At 41.9% G+C, this 13,575-nt stretch overlaps 1 non-coding gene across 1 annotated transcript; it reads left to right on the top strand.

Annotated features, from left to right (window-relative positions):
• Window positions 1–12,526: 12,526 nt before the first annotated feature.
• LOC145395377 (5S ribosomal RNA) lies at window positions 12,527–12,645 on the top strand. Its single transcript, XR_013896606.1, has one exon. It is a non-coding gene; the product is annotated as a 5S ribosomal RNA (ribosomal RNA).
• The last annotated feature ends 930 nt before the right edge of the window (window positions 12,646–13,575 follow it).

The following is a 13,575-nucleotide window of genomic DNA, read 5'->3' as shown; positions in this document are numbered from 1 at the left end:
GTGTCATGTAGTGGGTTCACCTTAATTTGGCCAACTTTAGTTCTGCAGCTTAGTTCCTGTATCAAAGTGGCAGAGTAAGACAATACTACATCCTTGCTGTAGAACTTCTATGTGACTATAGTTGCGGCACATGACTCTGAGGTTGTATTTATCATACCCTGGCAACCTACCCGTCAGCTGTGCATCCGATGTCGTGTATAATATGATACGCATGTGATTCACGTGCAATCACTACTTGTTTTACGTTGATTTGGTATACAATAATTTGCAACAACGATAGTAGAAAAGTTCCACCCCAAAATCTGATTTACGATAAATTTCCCCCTATAACGATATTGCCATTGGAAAATTTTGTACAAAGCACCAGGCACAGGCAAGGTGACCGTTGCTTGTCTCAGGCAAGATGGCAGCCCCAGCGTGCAGAACATTGTTTCGGTTCAGTTGCAGTCCTGCCACCCCTTCAAAGCCTTGTCTTTTCCACTCGTTCACGTGTGCCCCCCACCTATCGTCACCTCTCAGCCAAGCATCGTGCTACTGTAGGCCTATACATCGTGTAGCAGGAGGTCAACGTTGCACAAGTGTGTTTGTTGTGTTGTTGGTACGATTTACTATATGTGAGTAATGCTGCATGTATTGGTGTGATAGTGTTTGGTTTGGTCTTGGAGACAACTTGGACTGACACAGGAAGTAATTAAGATGGATTGTCATTTTTGTTTCAGTTTTGGGCAGGTGACTTTGGGAAGTTGAGTTGACATAACCCCCCTTTTATAATGTGTTTCAATCTCCCGATTTACGATAAAATCGTTATATGTTAAGGTGTGACCTGACGTAACCCCATCATAAAACGAGTAGTGACTGTATATGTTCGTGTTTAATAATATGATTCGTGTATAATATGATACGAAATTGGATGCACTGTTATCTGGTAGGTTGCTAGGGTACGAGAATGACAACCTCGGAGTTGTGCGCCGCGACTATAGTGTAATATTTCAGTCAATCTCTAGTAACAGCTCAGCATTCAAGATGGAAAAATTTCAGTTTTAAGCCAGGTGAGAGTGGACACACTTAGGGCTTGTTCTGATGTTGAATCTTGTGGATGGGAGTCAGTTATTTGTCTTAGCCATGTGTAATTCACCACAGTTGATATTTCTTCATTCTCTCAGAAACTATATATGATCACTGAGGACTACCATCTTTCTGTGCAGTTAAGATTTTGACTTGTGTTCTCTGATTAACCAAGTTCCATTAAAGACTGCATCATATGTTTAGTTTGTGTGTCATTCTCGTGTTGTCATAGTGTGTTAAGTCCTGCCACTATATAGGGTTGTGTTAATTCCGAGACATTAATCTTACTTATTCTGTGCTTTAAACTGTAAATATTTTATTGAACTTAGAAGTGCCTCTTGTCATCTGTGCCTTGTTTACTATGCCATTATATGGTGTTAGGTTTGTAATTTTTTTTTTTCAAGTCTTCTGTTGTGTTTCTCTCTCTCACTCTCTCCTCCCACCTCTTTCTCTCCCTCCCTCCTCCCCCCTTCTCTTTCTCTCCCTCCCTCCTCCCCCCTTCTCTTTCTCTCCCTCCCTCCTCCCCCCTTCTCTTTCTCTCCCTCCCTCCTCCCCCCTTCTCTTTCTCTCCCTCCCTCCTCCCCCCTTCTCTTTCTCTCCCTCCCTCCTCCCCCCTTCTCTTTCTCTCCCTCCCTCCTCCCCCCTTCTCTTTCTCTCCCTCCCTCCTCCCCCCCTTCTCTTTCTCTCCCCATCCCCCTCCTTCTCTCTTTCTCTCCCCATCCCCCTCCTTCTCTCTTTCTCTCCCCATCCCCCTCCTTCTCTCTTTCTCTCCCTGCCTCTTTCCCTCCCTTCTCCCCCCGTCTCTTTCTCTTCCCAACCCCCTCCCTCTCTCTTCCTATCCATGCCCCTTCCTCCCTCTCTTTCACCCATGCCCCTTCCTCCCTCTCTTTCATCCATGCCCCTTCCCTCTCTTTCTCACCATGCCTCTTCCTCCCTCTTTCCCCATTCCCCCTTCCTCCCTCTTTCCCCATTCCCCCTTCCTCCCTCTTTCCCCATTCCCCCCTTCCTCCCTCTTTCCCCATTCCCCCCTTCCTCCCTCTTTCCCCATTCCCCCTCTCGTACTACTACTGGGGAAGTGAAATTCCTAAGTACAATTGTATAATATTTATTTTTACAAATATATAAATATGTACATACAAGTAAATGTGCTCGCATTTCTTAAGGGGCACACAGGTGTAATGAATATAAGTAAATAAATACCTGTTTTGAAGTCCTTTGAGTGTAAAGCCTGTAATAAAAATATATTATTTAGCCTGTAATAGAGACATTAGTAAACCTGAAATAAAGAATATTAGTAATAGAAAGGAAGAGACTCATTCACACTGATGTGCAGGGGTGGGGTGACCTGGCCAGCCCCAGCTACACCTCCACCAGGGTGTCTGGCCCAGTCACTCACCCCAGGCATCATGGTGAAGCCCGGTGAGTGGAGGGTGTGGCAGCAGCAGCCACCACACCCTCCCCTCACCAAGTCCACCAGAGCACTGAGGGTGGTGGTGGTGGTGGTGGTAGGGTGCAGTGTGTGTGTGGGGTTAAGACCTAAGTCTCCACACACACTGCACCTCTACCACCACCACCACCAGCCACTGATGGTGGTGGTGGTGGTGGTGGTGGGAGTGTGGTGTGTATGTATGCATGTATGTGTGTGGCAGAACTAAGTCTCCACATACATACAGAACACACACACACTCCCACCACCAGCACCACCACCACCATCTTGGCTGGGGCGAGTGACTGAGTCAGATCACTCCTGATGGAGGAGCTTTGGGTAGGGGGGGGGGAACCCACTGGAGCTGGCCAGGTGGGGGAAGGGAAAGGTGGTAAAGCTGGGAGGAGGAGAGAGAAGCAATGAGTCGGGGCCGAGATGGGGAAACAGATTGCCCCGCCGGCAAGCCAACCCCGTATAATCCCGTTAGGGATTGGGTAATCTGGCCCTATCTAAACCCCTGCCCACCCCTCCCCTCACCCCCTCCCAGCCCTTCCCCTTCCCCCACCACCCCTGCACATCATGGATCATATTCCCACTGGTTAAGGAAACTCCCTACCACCTCAGCCTTGCTAGATTATTTGTACATATTGACACCTAAGTATGTCTAGGTATAATATGCAAAATAAATCATTTGGGTAGAGGTGCTAGTGAGCCCCTAAACCAATGAGAATACAAGTCACACAAACACAGGAAAGACAGAAGATAGAGGGAAGGTTGGTGATCCTGGGACGCTGCATCGGCTCACATCGATGAGGAGGAGAGGTGGAGACAGGAAGGAAGGAGAAAGGATGGGGATGCAGGCAAGGAGAAAGGATGGGGGAAGGAGGAAAGGTCTGAAGGAAGGAATGAAGTCTGCAGCCACCTGAAAAGAAAAGAGAAACTATCAGCACCAAAACTGAAAAATGTGTCATTCTAATCTGCAAAAACAAAGTCCTATATAGTAACCCTTCAGCCTGAGTGTATCATTTTCATTATCTGTTACACCCTGATGAACACAGTATTCGTGGTGGCATAGAAAGCATCATAACACTTCTTCCAGTGCAATTTACCATCCCTAAAACACCTTAACATTCTCTTCTATGTTATTTATGCAATTTTAATACCAATATACTTTACATCAATAACATACAAAATGTTACTGAAGTGTAATATGCTTAATAAATTTCTGAGGAGGAAGTGTTAAGACGCCTCCAAAGCTGTGCCTATTATACCATAACACTTGCTTCTAGCTATATACTTTACCAACCAACTTTGCATCATGAACATACAAGAGGATGCTGAGGTGCAGTAAACTTAATAAACCACTAAGGACGAAGTGTTAAGTAACCCACAAAGGCACTCAGAATACTACCTACAAGTCCTTTGATTAGACTATTGGTGTGACTAATAGGAAACCTGAGAAAGATATGGAGAGAAAAGGGAAGACAGTATACGAGAGTAAAGCTGCTGGGTGGACAAAGAGAAGATGTCTGGTGGTCTAACGGAGCTCGGGTCAGGATGAACTGTGGTTTACGTGATACAGTTCAAAGCCTATAGGCAACTGAATCCTTTTCCATCACATAAAATGCTACCAGAGGCATAAGTCAGTCTGCTACCCTTAAATGTTTTGGACTACAATAGCCTAGTTTTATGCTCCTATGCTCTGAATGGGGCAACCTGGGACTGACAGTTCTTATACTTCTCACGTACACCTTACCAACCTAGCTATACACCATTAACTAGGCATTGCACTGCCATCACTGCATCCTGAGTGCTGAGTTGTAACATGAGATTAACACAAGAGTCTGATCATGATGGAGTACTGTGGAAAAATGTAAAGCCACAGCATTACGTTTTTCTGGCACTGAGTTTATGTGAAATAGGCTGCAGAAGGCGAAAATCTGGGCTAAGATGAGGTAAGAGAAATGTAACTCTTGACTACCCATCCAACTGACTCTTCTGCCCATCCCACACATTACTTTCCTTCCTCACCTATGATCTTGCACATTACTGGCCTACCTATAATGCACATCTCCTCAACACATATTCCCCCGGTATAACCCACCTTCCACAGCCTAGCCTAAGGCCCCTACACTTCTGATGGGACAATACAGGGTTTGATGATGGGTAAGTGGTAGCACGAATACAATAAAATAATGTCCTGACTGAACACCCCACCCTAAGTATCCTACACTACTGATGAGGCAATACAGAATTAGACGATGGAAGGATGGTCCAATCTAGGGATCCCACACTCCTGATGGGTTGGATGATGATAGATGGTAGAATGAATAAGGAAATAACAATATCCTCAGGCCAAAGGGATTAAAGGCTATCCATATCTACTGTCATAAAACTGTTAAACCAACCATCATAAACCTTTACAGTATATCTGAATGGAAGCAAATGACATCTAAACTGGGTGCTCAACCGTTTAATAGCAAAACGGCCCAACATCATATTCATACAGATTTGGTAGGAACTTTGTACTCAAAGACTTGGTGGGAACTATATATTCAAACAGACTTTGTGGCAGCTTTACCTTCAAACAGACTTGGAAGGCTGTAATCTGCTATTATCAACTTTACCTATAAATATATACAGAACTTTATTTTACAGATGTGGGAGAGGGATGCCTGCTCACGGTGGCATAACTAAATCATGCATTTCTGATGCCTGGTTATACAAATGTCCCTCTCAATCCACTTAACGAAAGGTGGTGGACTGACCCAAGTTCACCGAGTTCATGTTCAAATAAGCTTGGGGCCAAAACAACAAACACTACCTTCCTTTCACTTACTCTTTCCTACTCCTTCTGTCTACGGGTGACTCACCACTGAGTGACAAGCCAAATGGTTTCCTAAACACCAAGAAACCATTTACTACACTGGGTGGTAACCATATAACCAAATTATGGCACCTGGTGGTATAGTAGGTAATTAAGGCACTCCAATTGGATTGAGCTGGTGTAGGTTTGTATCCAAGGGATGGTTGGGGTTTATTGTTCATGTAATGCCATTCAGGGATGAGTGAGGCTGATCACTCTCATCTTAAATATCAGGACCAACTTGCCTAGCCCTGGACTCCTATGCTCGTCATGGGGCAACACAGGACTGAATGATGGATGGATGGGCAACTTAAGCATCAGTGGTGTTTCAAAACCAATAACTACTATAATGCCGAGTTTTTCACTTGGAGGATATATTCTGCCAGTGGGTGTTACGTGACTGGCTGAGCACCCCTATTGTAGGTAATCATATTCTGCATAAAATATTCTTTAAACTAATAATAAAAATTCTATTGTATTTTACCTTTACTCAGCAATGCAATAAACAACATAATACATTAAGTTGCTTCCACAGTCCCTGCTGTTTGTTAATATGCTAACCAAGGAAATCTTCACTCCTGTGTCCATGCTTCAAGTTACCACTGGTGGTGATGATGGTGATGCACAGACCATGGACATAAGCACTAGCACAACAGTTATCATGAATTCTCAGTGAAATTCATTCCTCTCCAATGCAGTTTACTATACTGGTGAGCATTAGAGCCATCAGCATGAGAATTATTAAAACAATCACCATGGAATCTTTTACCAGTTGCATACTCTCCAATGAAGCCTATCATGTTAGTAACCAGGAGAACCATTAGCATGAGAATTATTAAAACAATCACCATGGAATCTTTTACCAGCTGCAAACTCTCCAATGAAGCCTACCATGTTAGTAACCAGGAGAACCATTAGCATGAGAATTATTAAAAAGGTAACCATGAAATTCCAGGGTTATCTTTTGCTCACCACTGGAGCTTATCATTTGGGGTTAATTTTCCTTCTTCCTTCACTGGGCTACAAACAAACAGACTGTGGAAGCAACTCTCAACCCAATGAATCTGGATGATGCTCTTCTTTGTGTATTCCTGCTGCTGAGAAACAACTCTATTCACATTAGGAAAGGCCTGTGGTACTGAAGGGATGTTATCATGGCTGTATCTAACCCCTTTAGATTAAAAGGCCTATGAAAAGCTGAATAAAGAAAATCCAGAGATGGCAGGAACAAAATGACAGAGACGTAAACAGACTCACTGGTGAAGGGATGTTATCAAGGCTGTATCTAACCCCTTTAGATTAAAAGGCCTATGAAAAGCTGAATAAAGACAATCCAGAGATGGCAGGAACAAAATGACAGAGACATAAACAGACTCACTGGTGAAGGGATGTTATCAAGGCTGTATCTAACCCCTTTAGATTAAAAGGCCTATGAAAAGCTGAATAAAGACAATCCAGAGATGGCAGGAACAAAATGACAGAGACGTAAACAGACTCACTGGTGAAGGGATGTTATCAAGGCTGTATCTAACCCCTTTAGATTAAAAAGCCTATGAAAAGCTGAATAAAGACAATCCAGAGATGGCAGGAACAAAATGACAGAGACATAAACAGACTCACTGGGTTAAACCTTACTGGCTAATACAAAAACAAGGGCTTACCTGTATGCCACCTTAACGGCTTAAACAGCAGCTGAAATGTGAGCACGTTACCTTATACCCCATAACAACACCACAAATATAATGCTATTAACCAAAACAATGAATGGTTATTGAATTGTGGTACTGATCTATGAGGGTTGTTGTTATGGGGTTATAACAAACCATACATACATAATACAGTCCCATTTTACAAGCATTAAGTCCTCATTATAAGACAGGGATATCTCAGTGTTAAAAAATATAATAAGATTTTCCACACAAACAGAAAGGTAAGTTAGGAAAATCTGGCCAAATCACTGCAGTTCTTTCTACACAACTGCTACTGTCAATAATACAGTCACTGATGTGCTTCAATATGTAGCAACTTTCTCCTAAAAGGTCACTATGAGTCTGTGGGAACTGGCCAATAAGCTTTATAGCTACCCTGAAAACTGAAAAGGCAATATTTCTATGTCAATGGCAAAAACTATATAATAAAAAGTTAGGAAGGTTCTAAAATACGACAAACTTAAATCCAAAGAACTGGTAAGGTAAATTTAGGGTAAAAGTGGCCAATGGATTTTGAAAAGGCAATATTTTTATAAAGCAATGTGGGCTTACTAACAAAATAATATATATATGAAAGCCAGTGATGTATTACAGGTACCAATGGGATTGTTAGGAGGCAATGCTTCAATAACTTAGTATGGACTTACAGCCCAAAATATTGCTACAAATGTGCTTTATAATAAGGACTTAAGTTAATGCTGCAGGTTATGTCAAATTAATTACTAGTACACAATGTTAGGAGCTGGAGTCAGGATTCCAAGGGCTTGAATGGTTAGTCAATGAGAGTGTGGTTCATTCAACTGGGCAGACTTTACGTTAGTTTCTCTTTCCATCAGTTTATTCCCTGCTCCCTGGACACTACCTCACCCCATCCTTAGTGGGAAAAAGTGGTCTGCAAGTGGAGAAAAAACAATGTAAAGATAATAATGATGAATTAAAAGGCAGTAAAGTACTAACACAGACCATGTCCATGTTTGTACAAGGGGATGAAAAGGAGTGCCTTCATGTGGTGGCACTGATACAGCCAGGTGTCTCCACTGCCAGGTTATACAGATGTACCTCAATCCTTTTCCTGTCCCACCACAAAAGAATGCAGACTGCAAGGGAAGGGCAAGTCCAGCCTGCAGTCCACTGGGATCAACTTCAAATGACTCTGGGTCCACAACAACAACAACAACATCCTGATAAAACACATTAACTTAAACCTGCAGCATTAAAAACTATGACGATAATAACAATAATAATAATAATAATAATAATAATAGCAGAATGGATGGTGTCTTGTTAACTTGCTGAGATGGTGTGTAGGCGATGTGTGAAGGTCTGAAGGTTTGCTTGAAGGTGTGTTGTTGATCTTGATATTCCCCCACACTCCTTAATTTCCTGAAAATATAAGAGAATAAATGTTACACAGATATAATAAAGGTACCATGTGAGGAGGGCAGAGACTGACTGGAAGAGCGTATGTGGGAGACTGAGGATGAAATGGAGGGATGGGGTGGAAAGGATGGGGAAGTAGAGACCGACTAGAAGGGCATAAGTGAGCTGAGGTGAGGACAGGATGAGATGAAAGGATGGGATGGAAAGGATGGATAATGACACTAACTGGAAGGGTGAAGTGTAGCAGTAAAGATGACATTTACTCCAAAAACAACTAAGAAAATGACCTACAGACATAAATAAGGTGACAGTAAACAGTAAACATATAAACCTTTACATATACTGGAGTCATGGTGTTGTATTCTTGTTATTTGTTATATATATAGACATAAATAAGGCAGCAGTAAACAGTAAACATATAAACCTTTACATATACTGGAGTCATGGGGTTGTGTTCTTGTTATTTGTTATATATATAAACATAAATAAGGTGGCAGTAAACATATAAACCTTTACATATACTGGAGTCAGGGTGTGGCTGGGAAGCTATGGGGTTGTGTTCTTGTTATTTGTTATATATATAGACATAAATAAGGCAGCAGTAAACAGTAAACATATAAACCTTTACATATACTGGAGTCAGGCTGTGGCTGGGAAGCTATGGGGTTGTGTTCTTCTTATTTGTTATATATATTTTCTGTTGGTGGTGGTGGAGGTGGATGCCTTCACGTGATGGCATAACAAGGCAACAGTTATATAAATGGCCCTCAACTTCCTCCCTATCCCACAAAAGGAAGATGGTGGACTCCAGGAGAAAGGTAGCCTCAGCCTGCAGTCCACAGGGTTCATGTTCAGCTACGTCTATGGCCACAACACCAACAACTTTCTTATCAATCCACAGTAACCTACACAACAAAGTGCATATACTCATCCCTTCAATGCCATTACACATAGCCTCAGCCTGCAGTCCACAGGGGTCATGCTCAGATACACTATGGCCACAACACCAACAACTTTCTTATCAATCCACAGTAACCTACACAACAAAGTGCCTACTCATCCCTTCAATGCCATTACACATACTTATGTCTTGCTAGTACTTAGCCTGCAGTCCACAAGGGTCACGTTCAGATACACCTACAGCCACAACACCAACAACTTTCTTATCAATCCACAGTAACCTACACAACAAAGTGCCTACTCATCCCTTCAATGCCATTACACATACTTATGTCTTGCTAGTACTCAGCCTGCAGTCCAAAAGGGTCACGTTCAGCTACATCTATGGTCACAACACCAACAACCTTCTTATCAATCCACAGCAACCTACACAACAAAGTGCCTACTCATCCCTTCAATGCCATTACACATACTTAAGTCTTGCTAGTACTCAGCCTGCAGTCCACAAGGGTCACGTTCAGCTACATCTATGGCCACAACACCAACAACCTTCTTATCAATCCACAGCAACCTACACAACAAAGTGCCTACTCATCCCTTCAGAGCCATTACACATACTTATGTCTTGCTAATACTGCTAATAATTTGTTTTCATTTGATATAACTGGGATACTGTCACAGTTTGAATACTAATCCCAGTCACAGCTTGAATACTAAGTTGCAGTGACATGAAATTCAATGAGCCTTAGTTATGAGGCAGGAATGAGTCTCCTTGGTTACTAGTTAAATCTACCCTCTAATAAGACTACACCTGGCCATCAACTAAACCAAAAGAAGTTAAGGATCTTTGCCAAGTTAAACATATATACTACAAGAGATATTTTACTAAGCCTTAAAGAATGCCATAAAAGTGAAGATGTTAATGAAGGCAGTATCTAACCTCTCTATAGTCTGTTTAATTGTACCTGACAGATCTGTGTTCCCATTTAGCCAACATCAGTTATTTAATGGCAGAATATGAAACTGCTACATCTATATATCACTTCCTTAACACATCCTCATAGACAACAACAAATTTCACTTCCCATCTCATATAACAGGTCCGATTGTCAGCTTAATTGTACATGACAGATCTGTGTTCCCTTTTAGTCAATTACCCGTTATTAAAGGGCAGAATAGGCAAATACTACATCCATTCATCATTTCCTTAACATTTCCTCACAGATAACAAAATACTGTATTTAACTACCCACAGACCTGACAGTCCCTTCATTCGTATCTGGCAAAAGATCGGCATTACTTTTCAGCTGCTTATATACCTCTTATTGAATGGCACAGTAAGATAACATACACAACATCCATACCTGATTTTCTTAACAGGTCTTCATATTTTACAAGTTATCTAAAACGACCCAGCATTTAGGCAGTAGTTTTCAATCAGGTAAGAGTACTATATTTCTTTCACTTTAACCTGGCCCAGATTTTCGTCTTTTTGCAGCTTATTTCATGAAGATCAGTACCAGAAGAAGACAATACCATGGCTCTACATCCTTTCGATAGCACTTCTTTGTGACTAGCATCATACTCTCTTGTTTATCTATTGCTATGACTCAGAATTCATGATGGAAAGATGGTATTTTTGGGCCAAGTTAGTGTAAAAAGGGTACAATAGCAATAGCTGTTGCACCAGGTTCATCTGAAGTGTAAACCCTGTGCACTACAGGCTTAAAGTGCCCTTCTATCACCTATACCCCTTTTACTCCAACTTGGCCTAAAACCGTCATCTCTTCTTCTTGAATTCTAAGCTGTGACAATAGATTAACACTGAAATAAAATGCTAGTCACAAAGAAGTGCCACAGAAAAGATGTAAAGCCACAGCTTTGTCTTTTCCTGCCACTGATCTACATGAAATAAGTTACAAAAGGATGAAATCTGTGCCAAGTTAAGGTGAAAGGAGTATGGGAGACATTTTACTCCACCTCAGATATTGTGCTAAGGGGAAGGTTGGTGGTGGAGATGTATGCCTTCATGTGGTGGTACTGATACAACCTGGACATGTTGGTGCCACCACATGAAGGCACCATCTCTACCTGTATATAATTAATGGCACTCATACCTATACATTCTTCCTGTAGGTCTATGGTACATTTGTTATTGTTGCTGATCTTGGCCATATGCGTGGCTCGATTATCATTGCGGTTGGTATCTCTTGAATACCACTGTCTCTCTTCATCATCATTATCTTTCCTCAGCATCATCTTCACCATCATCTTTCTCATCACTCCACACCATCCTGGTAAGCAAAAAAAGAAGCATTAATATATTGCTCTGAAATTCTGTTTATCATCATCATCAAAATTCAGAGAGTGCGTTATGAGGTAGGAACCAGTCTCCTTGGTTATCAGTCAAATTTATCCTCCAGTGAGTTATATGGTGGGAATAAGTCTCCTTGGTTACTAAACTACTCCCGTCAGTCAGTAATGAACTTGGAATGAATCTCCTCAGTTACTAGTCAATCTGTCAGCTGAAGAGAAATATATAAGATTCATAACCTTTTTCAGCTCAGTTTACCGCCAATTGTAGTCAAATTAGAGGGTTGATCTGACTAGTAACCAAGGAGACTTATTCCCACCTTATAACCAAGATCACCAAATTTCAAGCAACCACACCAAAGTACAGTGCCAGTAGCTACTCATGTTATGGAGTGGTCCAGTTCTCTCAGGTGAAAACAAACTGATTATACAGTACAGCAAGACCCTGATAAGCCGATCCTGCAGAAGGCGGAATTTCCAGTAAGTCAAACTCTGCCAGAGGTGTGACCGTGTTTATTCAAAGGGTTATATTTTAGTTTCTCGTACTCCAAGTGCTACATTTTAGTTTATTATATTCCAAGTCTTGTATTTTAGTTTAACTGATTGTAAAGCGAAGTAAATAAGTGCAGAACTTTACGTAATTAAGCAACTGTTACACCCATCCACCTATGCAACCTCCCCATCCTAGCCTATGACATGCACCAAGTTGTTTTTACTGTTTATTTTTATTGCTTTATAAATGCTTATTTAGTTTAGTGCTAATAAACACCCTGCCCTAGGGTGCAAAAGGAGGTCTGGATGATGAATGATGATGATGTTACTAAACAAGTAATCTCAAATAATCTCCAACTACTGTGGGAGCCAATGGCCAACGGCCATACCACGTTGAGTACACCGCTTCCCGTCCGATCAGCAAAGTTAAGCAACGTTGGGTCTGGTTAGTACTTGGATGGGTGACCGCCTGGGAACACCAGATGCTGTTGGCATCCCTACGTGTCAAGTGGGGTTGGTGGAGGATTAGTGCTCCTCCCTGTAAAACAATTAACTCTAAGCCATTGGCCACCCCGTTAGGGATACATGGCGTCTGGCAATGAATGAATGAATGAATTTCCAGTCAGTCAGAAAATTAAATAAGTCAAACTACCCTAGAGCCCCATACAGGCTAGTTCGAGTATGATGGGTTTACTGTACTGTACTTACAGATGATCAACAAGAGAAATGTATAGAAAAAAAAAAAAGTGAGTTTTACGCCAGGTACCCCTTTTTTGGATAAGGGCTAAGGCGTTGCCCCTGGGTAGAGGACTTTGGTTTGGAACGTGTAGCATTTTATGACCGGATGCCCTTCATGATGTCTACCAATGACCCTTGGTTGGATTCGATCCTCTGACCCTCCGGTCAGAGCGGAGCACTCTAATCCACTGAGCCACGGCTGCTCTTTCATGAAGTTACCGGTATTTCCGTGTCAGTTACTGAAGACGGCACAATCCATGAATATCTGTCTGTCTTTCTATCTATCTATTCATCTACCTATCCATATAGAGCCAGACATTTTGATTTCAGAAGGAACAACCACAATGAACTGCCTCCATGCCTCAAATAAGGAGGCTCCCTAACACCTCTTCCCAACTGATTTATTTTTCTATTACACTATACTACCTTTTTCTGTGTTAAACAAATCTTCAAATATCACCACACTCTGCATAAATAATGTACAAAAGAATATTAACCAGCCATATCCAAAATAAATCAGTAAGGAAGGGGTGCTAGGGAGCTTCCTTAACCAATGAGAAAACAGACCCATGTTACCCTGCCAACTGTCATCAGGAAGCACTCTGTCCAGCTCCAAGAATGTACTGTCCTAAAATGTTACCACTAAAGCACTCACCTTCCAGATATCTTAATCCCGGGTCCTGTCC

This window comes from Coenobita brevimanus, chromosome 30, assembly GCF_032717465.1.
Source record: "Coenobita brevimanus isolate Jiangsu-jjx chromosome 30, ASM3271746v2, whole genome shotgun sequence".
NCBI classification, from domain to species: domain Eukaryota; kingdom Metazoa; phylum Arthropoda; class Malacostraca; order Decapoda; family Coenobitidae; genus Coenobita; species Coenobita brevimanus.
Note: the sequence above shows the minus strand (reverse complement) of the source record. Positions and strands in the feature narration are given on the sequence as shown.